A 14,000-nucleotide genomic window follows, 5' to 3' on the forward strand; every position below is an offset into this window, starting at 1 on the left:
GTCCTGGCCAGCGTCACTTCACAAAGAATTGGGCTGCGTAGAGGCCAGCAGGCAGCTCTTTTTCCTTGAGGTCCATATGAAGCAAGAGTCTCTTGTCTTTAAGGTACGTGAAATCATGATAAAATCTGCATTTCTACTGTATCTTTGTGTTTCCTCTATTTGGCAAGTTCGCCTGCTGGTCAACGTGAGGAAAGCTAGGATGGCCGATTGTAAGATATTATTCTGTTAACATCAGTGTCTCAAAGCTTGCTGGGGACACAGATGGACTTGTCCGAGTCCAGGCAAGTCCTGGGCAAAGGTTGTGAAATCCTTTGTCTGGAGAACTTTGATGGACAAGGCCAGGGGCAAGGAGAGAGAGATAAGCTGCAGCTAAATAGCTGCGAAGCGGTCTTTTGTGTGGACTTATCTCAGGATGATGGCCATCTCGGGAGGGGGGGAGAGGGAGGGATACTCACATGACTCTTGCTCAAGCGCCCAGGGATGTCGCGTAGGCAAGAGGAAAAGGAGAATAAAAGGAGGAACCGAAAACCATGAGAGTAGGTGTCTGCCATCAGATTCCTCACCACGGAATTCCTGCGTGCTGGCGGACTCCCCTGGGCCTGCTACCTGAGTCCTGCTGCTTCCTCCTGGATCGGCTCCGCGACTTCCTTCTGCCACCTGCTTGCTGCCCAAGGCTGGCCACGCTGCTTCTCTCTCTCCTCCCCTGTTGGACCATCGAAACGTCGTGCAACGGGACCGCTGCTGGATCCTGGTGGTGACTATCCCCGCTTTACGCAATTCTTGCTTCTTTCCTCTCTTTTCTATCGCCCTCCTTCCCTTCCCCGTCTCCCTGATTAGGATTATAATAAACTGGTTGGACTAACATATCAACCGTTATTTCTTAATCTCACGCCGGGTATATAATATTAAAAGCATGTCATTTCCCTCCTATAAATCGGAGCGAGACACCCATGAAAGTTACCGACGCTGATGCCTCCCATGCACATGTCTCCAGATGGTACATTTTCCTTTCTGATGGTACAGCCCCAAGGCTTCTCGTTCAGGTTAGGTGATGTTATCAAGTGCTAGTCAGGCTCTCGCAGGAAGTACTATTTTTGCACTCCAGAAAATGATCCTTGTGTTATTTTTGTCCTGAAAATGAGCCACAAATACTGTTTTAAGACCACATTGCCCATCTTTTAGGAATGGTTTACTTCCCCATGGAAAAGATGTGCAATTTTTATCTGAATTTATTACTTGTTACTGTGCTTCATGCATTAAATATGATAGCAACCACAAAATAACCATGACTGGCTATATCGTGGAGGGGAAAAACTTGCTAAGCCTTAAAGAGGACTCACGCATTTAAAATAAGAAGTTGCAAAAAGGTAACTTCTGAACGTTCAAAGGCGGGAGCCGGTATACGTGGGAAGGCTGTGCTGGTATTTTGGCTTGGAGTTCAACAGCCCATGTTTACACTCACAATGCGTATCTTTTCTGCTCAATTCTGCTCAATTCTGCTCTTTGTGGAGCCCTCGGTCTGGATAAAGGGATAGCGGGGTGCGCAGCTAAAGTCTGTCTCGGAAGCCAAGCTGCCCACAGGGAAGAGGACAGCTTATCCAGATATCTGGATGGGATCAGTATTTGCACTCACAAATAGCAACACTGCATCCGTATCCCGGTTGAGCCTCAGCTGGGAACTGATCAGAATACAGGCAGAGCGGGCTTATTAAATTTATGTTGGCACCTCGTCATTTTGAAGGTTTGCGAGGGCCCGAAGCAGCTGTTTACAAGGCACCCTTGTTTTCTCTCATTTATTCATAAGAGGCAAAAATAGTTCAGAAAGAGACATCATCTAATCAGGCATTCATAATGAAGTATTATTGCCTGTCCCATACGTTCCCTTCGGACTGTTGCTGTCATTTACTAACTCCAGCGTGTGATTTGTAGCATCCTTTTTGGGAAAGCGTCCTACTATCTGACATCCTTTTTGGAAGGCTCTTTCCAAAAGACTGCCGTGAGTCTACTCCTCCAGTGCACACACACGTTTCACTTACAGCAATTTCTCATTTTCTTTCTTGGGAAACTCGCAGGGATCTAGTCATAGTTTTCTCTTGTAAGCTGAAGGTTATAATTCTAAGAAAGGCCTTGGGATCCAAAATGGGTCTCGTGCCACTGAAGGTGTTTTCTCAGAATAAACTCCACCTCAGCTAGGTTGTATTGTATTGTATTGTAGGTTGTATTGTAAGATTTTCCTTGATAATTTTAGCTGTAGTTGTGTGCTTAAATTACACATTATCCTTTGGTCAGTGCTACCGCTGCTGCTCCACTTAGGAAGTCCACTTGGTTGGACTTTAAAAAAAAATAAAGCCCAAACTTGTAGCAATACTCTTGTCTTTGAACACTCTGAACACCGCTTTCGTCTCTAGGAAATGGTTCCATGTTATCCTTCCATTATTACCCCATTTTTCTACTTTCTCGCTTTTTTTATTATCCAGAAACGCTACCTCTTGCAGCCCACAGGAGAGTGAGACATTTCCTTTTACCGAAGCTGTCACCCCTCTCCATCCATAGCCTCAGTGCTGTCGGAACTGGACACCCCTTCTGTATTGTGCCATGCCTAACTAAATACACACCCTGCTATGGGTCTTCTCCTTACTCTTCCAAAAGTTAAGTTGCAATTTTTGAGCTCTTAACTACCTCTGTGACCTGCCTGTGTTTCTGTAAATATCCCTTTTGCCTGTCACAACTTCTGTGATGAGAAAGCGATTGCTCACACGGTGTCAATGAACGGCCGGAACGTGAGGGAAAAATGATCAAGAACAGCATTTTTCTGGTTTTCTTGACTCTGGGAGTACTCGCTATTTTTCAGCGGAACTGCTGGAAAACAATGCTCTCTGAAAAGAAAGCAAGCAATTTCTCCTAACTCAGCAGAACTGTGTCTTCTAATCAGCGAATTATCCGGCAGAAGGTCATCAGATCTGTCCTAATAGAGGAATTTGCAAATGGGAGACTCCACATGGAGCTTCAGGTAAAGCACTACGTGTGCGTCGCAGTCTGTGCTGAGGGAGGAGCAGGCCATTATAGCAAAACTAGATGCACGGCTTCTGAAGTCATTTGGTTCTTCTCTGTGTCTGAACACGACCAAACCTTTATGCCGTGGCAGAATTTATCTTCTGTAGCACCAATCTGACTCCTCTGCTTGAGACGAGTGACATATGGCCTGTTCACCGTAAAAAGAAGCTGAGTTGCGAAAATTAAGATTCATAGCCGAACTTCAGAGAAGCTCTCTGTAACAGAATTGCTAAATCACAGCCTGATTGAGCACCTGGTGGGAAGGCAGGGCCAACTCAGAGCAGCTCAGGTGCGTGCAATGAACTTGAGTGACTGGAAGAGGTGGAGCCAGGATACACCCCTTCCCGGATCTCATTTAAGGGCTGGCAGTGGAGGCGAGGGGATCTTGTTAGAGATCCCTGTGTGCTTGAGGCCTTCCAAAGGTAAGCGGCTTTTTTTTTTTTTCTTTCCTTCCTTTCTATACCTACGGTATTTACGGCTGCTGCATTTGGGCTTGTCCTCGCTTGCTGCAGCCAAAGGCTTACTTTGCCTCTCTGCTATTTTTGTTGTACTTTCCATCACATTATAGCATTACACTGTCCCTGAAGCTTCTGTGTGCCCGCACGCTGGCTGCTGGCTGGTACCCAGCCCTTAGGTGTGTTTCAACAAGCCTCTGTCTATTGCGTAACACTAGTCACCACGAGGTGCTTGCTGGATTTAATTCCAGCCGTGGCTGGGGACACAGACCGTGTTGTAATTACGGGCTCAAAGCCCATTTATGGACCAAGCTTGCAGTATGATCCTGTGAAAAGACACCAGATCTGTTTCAGCCAAAAGTGGGAAGCAATGATTTTTACCATTTTTTCCCCTGAACTTTGAGCCGTTGACATGGTGCTAAATGCAGTATGCTGAAGGTGTTTGCATGTGTCACTTCTAATAGGATACAGGTGTCAGACAATTTGAGATTATTTCAAACCTAATTTTCCTAGAGTGAAGATACAAACAGTTACACCAGAAGCAGATGTGGGGCCTTTCTCACCCCTCGGAAATGCGGTTTGGCATTCATCCAGACTGAGTCTATGGGGGAAAAAGAGAAAATTATATTTAATTGTGTAGTTTCCTCCTTTTAAAAATCTATGTGAATGTGCAATAAAATAACCCATCTTTTTTTTATTCCTTTGCTTACACAGGGACTAAGTATCTTGTTGCAAACAGATGGTGTGAAGGCAGGTAGAGATGTGAACGCTTCTCTCTCTCTCTCCCCACTATTACTGTGTGGCCCAATACCTGACGAAAAGAGTGCTGTATTTTCCTCTTTCTCCTTTTCCTTAGTGTTTTTCAGTTACTTCTCCAGTACGTTGGCTAGAAGTAACAGTCAGAAAAGGGGAGGTGCAGGAACTGCCCGTAAACTGCTATTTGTGGCTCCATTTCTGGTCCGGCTCTATGCGGATGCTCACTGGGACTTGAGAGAACTTCTCCCTTCTGCCCTCAAGCTGCTAAGATTTTCTTGAGCTTTTCTTGCATTGTGGAGCAATGGTTCCTTTCTACCTCACTCATGCAAGTGGTCATGCAAAAAATAAATAAAAAGTGGCCACTGTAACTGAATAATGGGAACTTCAAAAGTGACGACTCGCTCATAAATTCCTTCTGGAAGGTGGAGGAGTGGGATATTGTTGTCATCCAGCATTATGTGCCAGAGGAAGAAGGGCAAGAAGTCCTCTTACACAAAATGGGGTCTTTGCAGAGGGGTAAGTACACGATGGGGGAAAAAACACGGGTGGTGGGTGGAAGGCTTTAGTGCTGCTGTTTATCTGCGCCGTGTCGATATAAATTGCACTGCACCGGAATAGTTCTCCAGTCAGCCCCCCTGCCAAGGCCACCGGCAGAGGTGAGTAAGTGTGATAAATAGGAAGCATCATGTTCTGGCTTGTGAATAAAAGGAAAACGTTTGGAAGCACCACTCTGCAAACTGGGTTTATTGCGTTGCCAGGAAGTTATCTAGAGGCATTTGGAGACCAACTCAGAAACAGGAAATTAATCAAAAGCATTTTAGAGCGTCTCCTTGGCCAGTGAGTGCTGTGCTGCTTATTTATACCGCTGAACCGCGGCTATTTAGCCTGGTTAAGGGTCTGCTTGGATGTCATGTATTAGCCACTGCCAGAGCAAGTGACCTTTTCGCACAGTACACTAAGAACAGAACAAAAAGATGGAAATTCCCATTTCCCAAATGTGGTCCAAATAAACCTCTGTGCTCTTGTTAAACCAGCTGTGCTGAAGAGGAGTGATTATGACAGGCTTTTTTTTTTAGCCTGCACCTGTCTCTCCTTCTGCAGCTGAGGATGTGCTGGAAACCTATTTCCCTGTAGACCTGATCGGGTAAAAGCTTCAGGTGGGAATTAAATTCATCATTATCTACATCTATTTGTACTTACCCACTTAAGGGGAAAAACACCCTTAAGTAAGCAGTTACTGGAATGTGCAATAGCTGCTCACCCGCCCTAAAGGAAAACTTCCCTGATTTGTCCATCACAAAATAGAGGAAAGTTCATTTAGTTTTCACTCTTGTGGTCAGTGAGGTTGTAAGAATGAGAAAGGAGGATGCGCTTCAATCAGCCTTGTGTGGCTGGTTGTTACAGTTCAGCTTGTGGGAAGACTATCTTCAAAGTGAGCATGACTGTATTGTATTGGTCCAACATCACTGGGTTTTTCTGTCTCATGCACATTGTAATGCAAAGTGCAGTCTATATTTCAAAGTAAGAAATCAAAGTGGAACTTGGAAGTGTTTTGTGACAAGATGCTGTATGTGACAGGTGAGATGGAATGATGATCACTGGAAATTACTGAAGTGTGTCAAAATAGAGTGACAATAATAAATTCCTGTCAAAAGAGATGCTGCACATGGTGATTAAATATGGTGTTTAAGAGAGATTTCCCAGGGAAGCAGGAGATATTTCTACTGTGCATTTATTTTCACTGATTACTCAAAACTGTACTTGACACAATCTTAATTTTTCAAAACTGTGTTCTTAGCACTAGTTACACACGTGGTAATCCCAGTAATGTCTTGCCCCAGAATAAAAACCAGGCTATTCAAGAGATTTAAATGCCTCTCTTAAAGAGTTATACAGATAAATTTTGGGAAGATGCAAACTTACGTGAGGGATTTTTGGCATCCCATGAACAGTTAGTTAGCTGTCAACATCCTATAACGTCAAAACACTCACTGTCAGATTTATTAATATGCTAGTAGTATTTCAAGTCAGGACTTACTTATATTTCTGGAAGTGCGCGTATTTAGTTTGATCTTCTACCACTTCCCTTTTGAGTAGAACTATGTCAACAAGTGCAGCCATTCAGAATTATGATTGCATGATAGAATACGACTACTTTCAACGAACTAATCAGCAAGTCAATAGAGTTCATAAAAGCCGGGGATGTGAACCAGAAAATGTTATTCATTACTGTTGTCGATGGTTATTCAACTTTAATCATAATACTTTAGAGCCATTTGAATCTACGGCTCCGTCATACATAAGTTAATGTAGCATATTTTGCAAAAATTATCAAGGCCTGGTAACATAGATCACTGCAGAGCCTGTAACTAAATCTTTAATGAGTTGCAAAGTGATTTTTATATATTTGTGCAGATTGCACAAAGTGCTGTACCGAATCCCTCCTCCTGTCATTCTGCCTTCAGGTATGTTTCACGGGTACTGTCCAAGATAAAACAAGTTTTCTTTGTCGCTCAGAACAAGGGGTAGTTAAGTAAATAGTGACCTTGCTGATAAATAGCGCTTGTATGTACGCAAAACAATTTTAACACCTCTTTCCTTGGGTGATAGCAAGAAGGAATATTTTTCTATGGATCACGAAGTCCTTTAATACTACTGTTACGGGTAGCAGAATGGAGCCTCGGTGATATCCACGGCAGCATTTCCTTCTCTGAGGATGTGATACCGGATCAGACCTCACGGCTCTGATTTTTGGCACCGTCAGATGTTCAAAAGCTTTGACCTTAGCACTGACAGCAGAATAGACCTCACTGCTCTCTGCATCCAGGGTAAGGACTTTGTCAGCTGGAAAACAATTTCTGTCATGTCCTGGTTTGTGTTTCGCAGAAACAGCTTTGGGGCACGTGCTGATTATTCTCACTGCAGGTTTTGTTCACTCTTGTGCGCTTTGAAGCATTCCTTCGCTCTTGTCCTAGACCGCCAGGAAACACACCATATCCACCGTCTCAGTACCCCTTCACTCACTTCCACCCTATTTTTTAAGTATGTACTTATTTTCTGGAATAATTAGAGACAGGTTTTCAAGAGTCTGTCCACTAAGATGTCTTAGCTCAAGTCATTGCTTAACAACACATAGTTCTTACTGCTGTGAAATTCTCCCACTGTCAAATAGTTCTGAGATTTTCTTATAGGAAAAACAGGCTTGAGGATTCCAGCCGCTAGAAACAAAAATAAGCGTTTGAAGATTTAATTATTTGCTGTCACATTGTACATAGGCTTATTTACTTGTAGGCCAAAATATTATAATCATTAATCTCCTTTCATCAGGTACTGTTATTCTTAACAGAACTCCAGAAAAGTTCCAGCTGTGAGTTAGGCATTGATGACACCAAGTTCTGCTCTTCAATACCAGTTTCCCCGTTGAGATATGCCACAAATGCTGCTGCAATCAGGACAGCTTGACCCTATGCAGGAACAGTAGCAAGTATTTCGTAACTTGCTATTATTTAAACTCATAGCTAACCTGGAAGAATAATAGCAAGGTTTTAACAAATAGTTAGCAAGCACAAAACTGTTACCACTATTATCATCTCTTGTTCAGTAGCAGTCTATGATAGAATCACACTATCATTAGATAAAACAGGTTGGACTGTCCTACCAAGTGGATACAGTGTGGAAAAACAGAAAAAAAGAGCCCGCCAGCTATTTTTAAGGGCTTTTAATTACTCTTTTGAGAGCTAAGCCAAAGCAAGTTGCAGGCTCTTGTGGAAGCATTCACGCTAACAGCAGTATGTCATGTTTCTAGCTTTCTAGAAAGACGGAACAACATTAAAGCTTCTGCGAAACAGGAACAATTGTTATCTGCTCTTCATTTATTTTTAAGCTACTAGTTTATCACTACATTCTGTTAATGTTTGGATAATCTGTGCCAGAATAACTGCTCTTTGTCAGAAGAATAGGACAGAAAGCAAGCCATTCCACTTTTTAAAGACTAGCCCATAGGCATGAAAGATCTGTCCCCTTATATTATCACTATCTACAACAGAAGAAACTGGTAACCCAGAGCTAGAGGAAAAAGAACTTCAAATAGAATCACAAGGCTGGAAAGGACAAGATCATCTAGTCCAACTGACCTCCCAAACCATTACTACCCACATCTTGTAGCAAAACCATATCTCATAGCAAAATTAGCAGCAAGCCAGACACTTAACTGAGCACATATACCGTCTTCTTTCCTCATAAGTGTGGTTTCCTATCAAGCTTTTTTTTTTAATTCTGCACCGAGAAGATTTTTCTAGTACCATTATTTAAGACTTCTCTAATTCATGTTCTACTTTCAGGTCTTAATGAAGCAGAACAATGTTAGTCTTCAGCAGCCGTGGAAAATAACAAAGATCATAAAGCCAGTCTCCAGGTGATGCAACTCTCACAGAAGCAATGGTTCCAATCTGCCTTTCCACCAACTGCGAGCAAGACTTCAGCATCCGCAGGGCTGGTGAGTGCAGGTAAGCTGTATTCACTTACATGTTTTCTAAGAAGCCACCCACACAAATGCACTCCAGCTTTTGCTATAACTAGCAATGGCTATTACTACATCAGAGAAGAACTAATTAAAGTCACTTACTGGTTTTGACAGCTTGATGCTTGTGGCTTGCAAATTAACATCAGTACTGAAAAATTAAGCACCATGCAATCATCAGGGATAGCTAGAGAGGTGCTGCAACTCGTTCATTTTTTGTATGCCCCCCGGCTGTGACCTACAACTGGGACAAGAGAAACCAAGGTATGTAGTGTTACAAATGTAAGTAAAACCAGATGGAAAACAATATTGTGCTAAAGAAAAAAGTGGCAAATGCAAAGACAAAATAGACTGGAAAGACATCTGAGTTTCTTAATCACGTAAGAGCTACAGGTTTCCAGAGTGAGCCGTAAGTAAAATTCACTCAATTCATTCTATTCACCTCTAGACTGGTGGCTTTTCATTCCAGCCTAGTGTTACAGTTGCTTTGCCTAGTAAGCAGGTTGAGACAGTGCAAGCTGTAAACTCACATCTTGCAGTTCACAGCAAGTCAGTCAGCACTGGAACTTGGCTTTGCACATTAAGGAAGAGAAACTTAGTCAGGCAAGCTACTTTTACTCAAAGCCAAATATTTCTTCAAAACATCAGCTGGAGGCCAGAATAAAAACCCAAACAGGAATAAGAGGCCATAGCATTAAGACAATTTACTCTGTATTCATAAAGTTTCTTCATTATTGTTCTACAGCTTACGGTTTAGCTAAGTATCACAATCTTAAGCTGCAATCAACTTTATTAGAGAAGATACCTACGTATGGAACTTAAGTTTTCAGCTTGCAGACTGGCACTCAGTCTTCAGCTTCAGGTCGCCGTTGTTTAAACCTGAATCAGATCAAGGCTCAACAGCCATTCTAATTGAATGTGTTATCAGAAGGGTGAAAGCTCTCCCTCATGCCTCATATTCTCCTGAGGAAGTCAGCTCTCATACTGGGCAGCTACAACTGCATACCCACACCAACACCACTCCCATCTCCTTCATCTCTCAGAAAGAAAAAAAAAAAAACACACCACCTCTTCTTGCCTTATACAGTTCTCATTCACTGGTGCATTAGAGCAGAACCCATCTGTAGGAGATGCACTCAACTCCACTACAGCTGCCAGAGATCACACTCAGTTTAATCTTGAGGAAAGATGGACCTGCAAGCTCTCCAAGCACCCCGAGACAAGCAGGCACTGGAGCTCAAGACCTTCCTTAAAGGAAATAAGGAAGTGGGTTCTCCTTCCAGGATGAGGTCTTCCACCCTCAGTTAGCCCTAGAGAAGAGCCAGGGCACCATCACTGGCCAAGAATTAACACAGCTCTGCAAGGAAGATCACCCCAGGTCCCAGTAGGAGCACCACAGGGTCCTCACACAAGTGATAGAACACATCTACCCCCCCTCAGGCTCCCACCCAGGGAGAGTCCCCATAGCTGGAGGACTCCCCCTCAAGCCCCCCACCCAAGGGGAGGGCCCCAGTAGGGAGCCAATAAAGACAAAAACACAACAAATGACAGAACCCACCCTCCCACCAAAAATAAAAAAAAATAATCTCTTTGAGATAGTGCAAAACCCAGCCTCCAGCACCCAAAAAATTTTTTTCAAACAACCCTAACAGCCACCCCACAACAGAGATAAGAACAAGGCTTCAAGACCACAACAGAAGCTTCTTCTCAGCACACAAAACTCCATCAGGAATAAAAAGCACCAACACAAGCACACTTGTAGCACTCACCAGAAACATCCACAAACCCATTACAGCAGGGCACAGATGACTCTTCTTCCTATTTGAGAACTCCAAAGACCTAAGGAGAAAAAGCCTCCTGAAGAACTTCTCACCACAGGAGTCCCTATGCTCCAGGACAGCAGCACCTTCCATCACAAGGGGACCCCCACACCAGCTCTGGACCTGCAGGAAAAACACTTACACAATTCCAGGATCCCCAAGCAACTGTGAGCAGCCCTAGTACCAATGGGACTGAGAAGGTACTCACACTGAGTACCTTCTCAGTCCCATCACTACTAGAACCACTCACAGGCTGATCTGATCCACAGCAGCACTCACCCTGCAACAGGAGACAAAAAATTAAGTAGACAAAAAACAAAATGAAACAAAGCTCAACTCAGGCAGTTTTCTTTTCACTAACCTTTTGCCACATAGCACACCAGCCCTAAAAAGACAAAGGCAACAACCCAGCACCTTCTAACCAGAAGCAGGGAACCTCCAGCAACACCCCCACACTCACCAACAGCGGAACTCCTCACAGGTCCAGGCTCAGAAGACGCTCAGATGCAGCCCTGACCCTGCCGCAGGAAACAAAAATGAAATACAGCTCTCTTCAGGGAGTGCTTCCATTTCACTTACCTTTGGTGTTGCTTCTCACCCCCAGCAGCAACAGGGCCGAGGGAGCACAGCCCCATCCTATTTGGCTGCATCATCCACCCAACCCCACGTGGCAGACCAAGAGCACCTCAGTGCACCAGCCCCAAGAAGAGAAGAGAGGGAGTCCAGCACCTTCCAACTAAAGGCAGGAAGCCTCCAACGATTCCCACGCGCTCACCGCCAGTGAAACTGCTCACAGGCCTGGGTTTACAAGAGGATCGGCTACAGCCCTGACCCTGCACCAGGAGAAAAAAAAAAAGGTAGAAAAACAATCCACAGGCAATATTTCTTTTTAAACAGTACCCTAGTATTGCTTCTTACTCCCAGCAGTAACAGGGCTGGGAATGTGTTGGTCCTCGGAAGCAGAGAAATTGCACCTGCTAATTCCCTTGCAATACCAGGCAAACTATCAGTAGGAACATCAACAATTATACATAGGAAAAGCCAACTCACCTGAGAAGCAATGAGGGTCTCTAGCTATAGAACATCTCTTCTCAGAAAACAGCCTTCACCCAGGAGACCTTTTCCCTGCAAAGGCTAGCCCTTAAATGAGCCCAGGGAGGGGCAGACCCGGAGTCACATGGGAAGCGCAGGTGAATTACTTGCACCTGTGCCTCCTGGGCCAGCCACTCCCCTCATCACAGAATCATGGAACGGCCTGGGTGGAAAAGGACCAAAGATCATCCAGCCCCTTCCAGTGCATCCCCACCCTCTGAGCCCAATAACTCATCCTAGTCTTTCACCTAAACCTCCCCATCTTAGCTTAAAACCATTCCCCCTTGTCCTATCACCATCCACCCTCATAAACAGTCAATCCCCTTCCATTTATACCTTCCTTCCAGCTACCGGAAGGCCACAACGAGGTTTCCCAAGAAGCCTTCCCTTCTCAGTTCCCTCAACCTTTCTTTACAAGAGTGGTGGTCCTCCTCCAGACACATACCAAGAGCCCTGTGACTGTCTTGTGCCGGATGCAGTACTCCAGGTGGGCACTCACAAGACCTGAGTAGAGGCAGACAATCGCCTCTCCTCCTGCTGGCCGCATCTTCTTTAATGCCATCAGTCATCACTTACTTCAGGTGATGAAATAATAGATCCCCTACAAGAGAACATAGGGGAGACAAAAGAGATGAGGGGAAAAACCCAGCTGCAGCACAATAATGGCCCCAGGAAAAGCTGTGTGGGAGCCAAGCAACCTGCTGCCGCAGTCAAGGAGGCACTGAGAGCCCTTCAGTGCGTGGCACTCCCCAGCAGCAGCCCCTAAACTCCTTACTTACCACTTCTTACTTACCAGTACCAGAGCTAGGCGAAAGTGCATAGCTCCATCTTGCTTACCTGTCACTCTGAGCACAAGGAGTTGCAACGCCTTCAGAACCCTCTAGGCCTCAAGAAAAAGCAGCTTGATAAGAACCCAGCAGCAGCCACTGCAACAACCCCACAAATCAGAGAAGCGCAGGAGCAGCAACTCTTTCAGTTTCCCAAAAAAGAAACCCCACAAAAATAAACTTGAAGCCCAGTAGCAGTACTGTACTGCCTCCAAAAAAAAAAAAAAAAAACAAACCAACCAACCAAACAAACACACACAAAAACCACCAGGGGAGCCCAACAGAAACCAGCTTCTAGAAGAACAGAGAGAGAGAGAGAGACCAATACTATCCCCAGGTTAGCCTCCCCCAAAAATCATGACTGCAAACTCAGCAGCCTCCTACTACAAGGAGCAAGCCCCAGAAGCACCTCCACACTCCCAGCAGCCCTCAATAGCTCCCAGCAGCCTCCAGTGGGGTTTAAGAGGCTTTGGGGCTGGCCCTGCCCTGAGCACCAAACAAAGCACAGCTGTGTCCACGCAGCCCCAGCTTCACATCATGTGGAGATCGTTGCTTCGTTAGCACAGCCTAGCTTTGTTAGGCAAGCCGGAGCATATGACAGCCACCCCGAGGCCTCGGGGCTTAGCTCACCCAGACAGTAATGTCCCCAGTGACGTCCCACTGCAAGCACAGATGGCCGTAGATGTCATCTCACTATGCGGGATGCGGTGGCAGGGGTGGGATGAAGGATCGAGGGTAAAGAGTAAAGGATGCAGGATGAAGGGTGCAGGATGAAGCCCGCAGGCAAAGGGAGGGTGAAGGATTTGGGGTGGTTCTGTCCATTTCATGCAAACTGTGTAGTATGGGATAACAATTAAGGAGGAGCGTCTTTGCATGACGATGGGTCAAAAACACTGACAACCAGGACAGCTTCATAGAACCGTAGAATTGTTACGGTCGGAAAAGACCTATAAAATCACAGTACCAAACCATTTCACCGTGTATTGAAATTAGCTTGGGAAATGCAGCACGATGCTAATAGCAGTGAGAAAATATTATAGCTTCCCCGCGACTGAAGCTGGAGTGAGGACACGTCGCATCATCTGTTTTGTCACGTTGGTCTTCTGTTTTCTGTTATTGCTAGGTGTACTTAGTTCCACAAACACTGAATTCTAACCATCTACAGAGAATACACCCATTTTGGGAAACCCAACACGCTAATCTGAAACGTATCTTTCCTACGAATCTGTGTAACCCAGTACTTATTTTCATCTACATCTTGATGCTTGAGGGCAGTGACTTAATTTCATCAGATTGGTTTATGTAACAAGTTGTACCTGTGACTGACATATCTATTATTTATGTATGTTTGACTAAAGCCACGCACTCGTTGCAGAGCAGAGATTCCAACCTGGTGTGTCCCTAACTAAACCCCAGGCTTTGCATTTTCGCATATTTCTTTTTCCCAAAGGCTAACAAGAAGGAAAAGCAAGGGAAA

At 44.7% G+C, this 14,000-nt stretch overlaps 1 long non-coding RNA gene across 5 annotated transcripts; it reads right to left on the bottom strand.

Annotated features, from left to right (window-relative positions):
• Positions 1-7,396: 7,396 nt before the first annotated feature.
• LOC116216564 lies at positions 7,397-13,660 on the bottom strand. 5 transcript variants are annotated; one of them, XR_004159592.1, is made up of 7 exons: positions 12,534-13,660; positions 11,655-12,297; positions 11,334-11,437; positions 11,065-11,122; positions 10,554-10,884; positions 8,890-9,028; positions 7,697-7,788 (listed from the first exon to the last, which is right to left on the bottom strand). It is a non-coding gene; the product is annotated as an uncharacterized LOC116216564 (long non-coding RNA). The 5 variants fall into 5 exon arrangements; XR_004159591.1 differs by lacking the exon at positions 7,697-7,788 and adding an exon at positions 7,397-7,483 and having other exon boundaries at positions 11,655-13,660; XR_004159593.1 differs by having other exon boundaries at positions 10,554-10,623; positions 11,655-13,660.
• Between the last annotated feature and the right edge of the window lie 340 nt (positions 13,661-14,000).

Source organism: Meleagris gallopavo, chromosome 4 (genome assembly GCF_000146605.3).
Source record: "Meleagris gallopavo isolate NT-WF06-2002-E0010 breed Aviagen turkey brand Nicholas breeding stock chromosome 4, Turkey_5.1, whole genome shotgun sequence".
In the NCBI taxonomy this organism is placed as follows: Eukaryota; Metazoa; Chordata; class Aves; order Galliformes; family Phasianidae; genus Meleagris; species Meleagris gallopavo.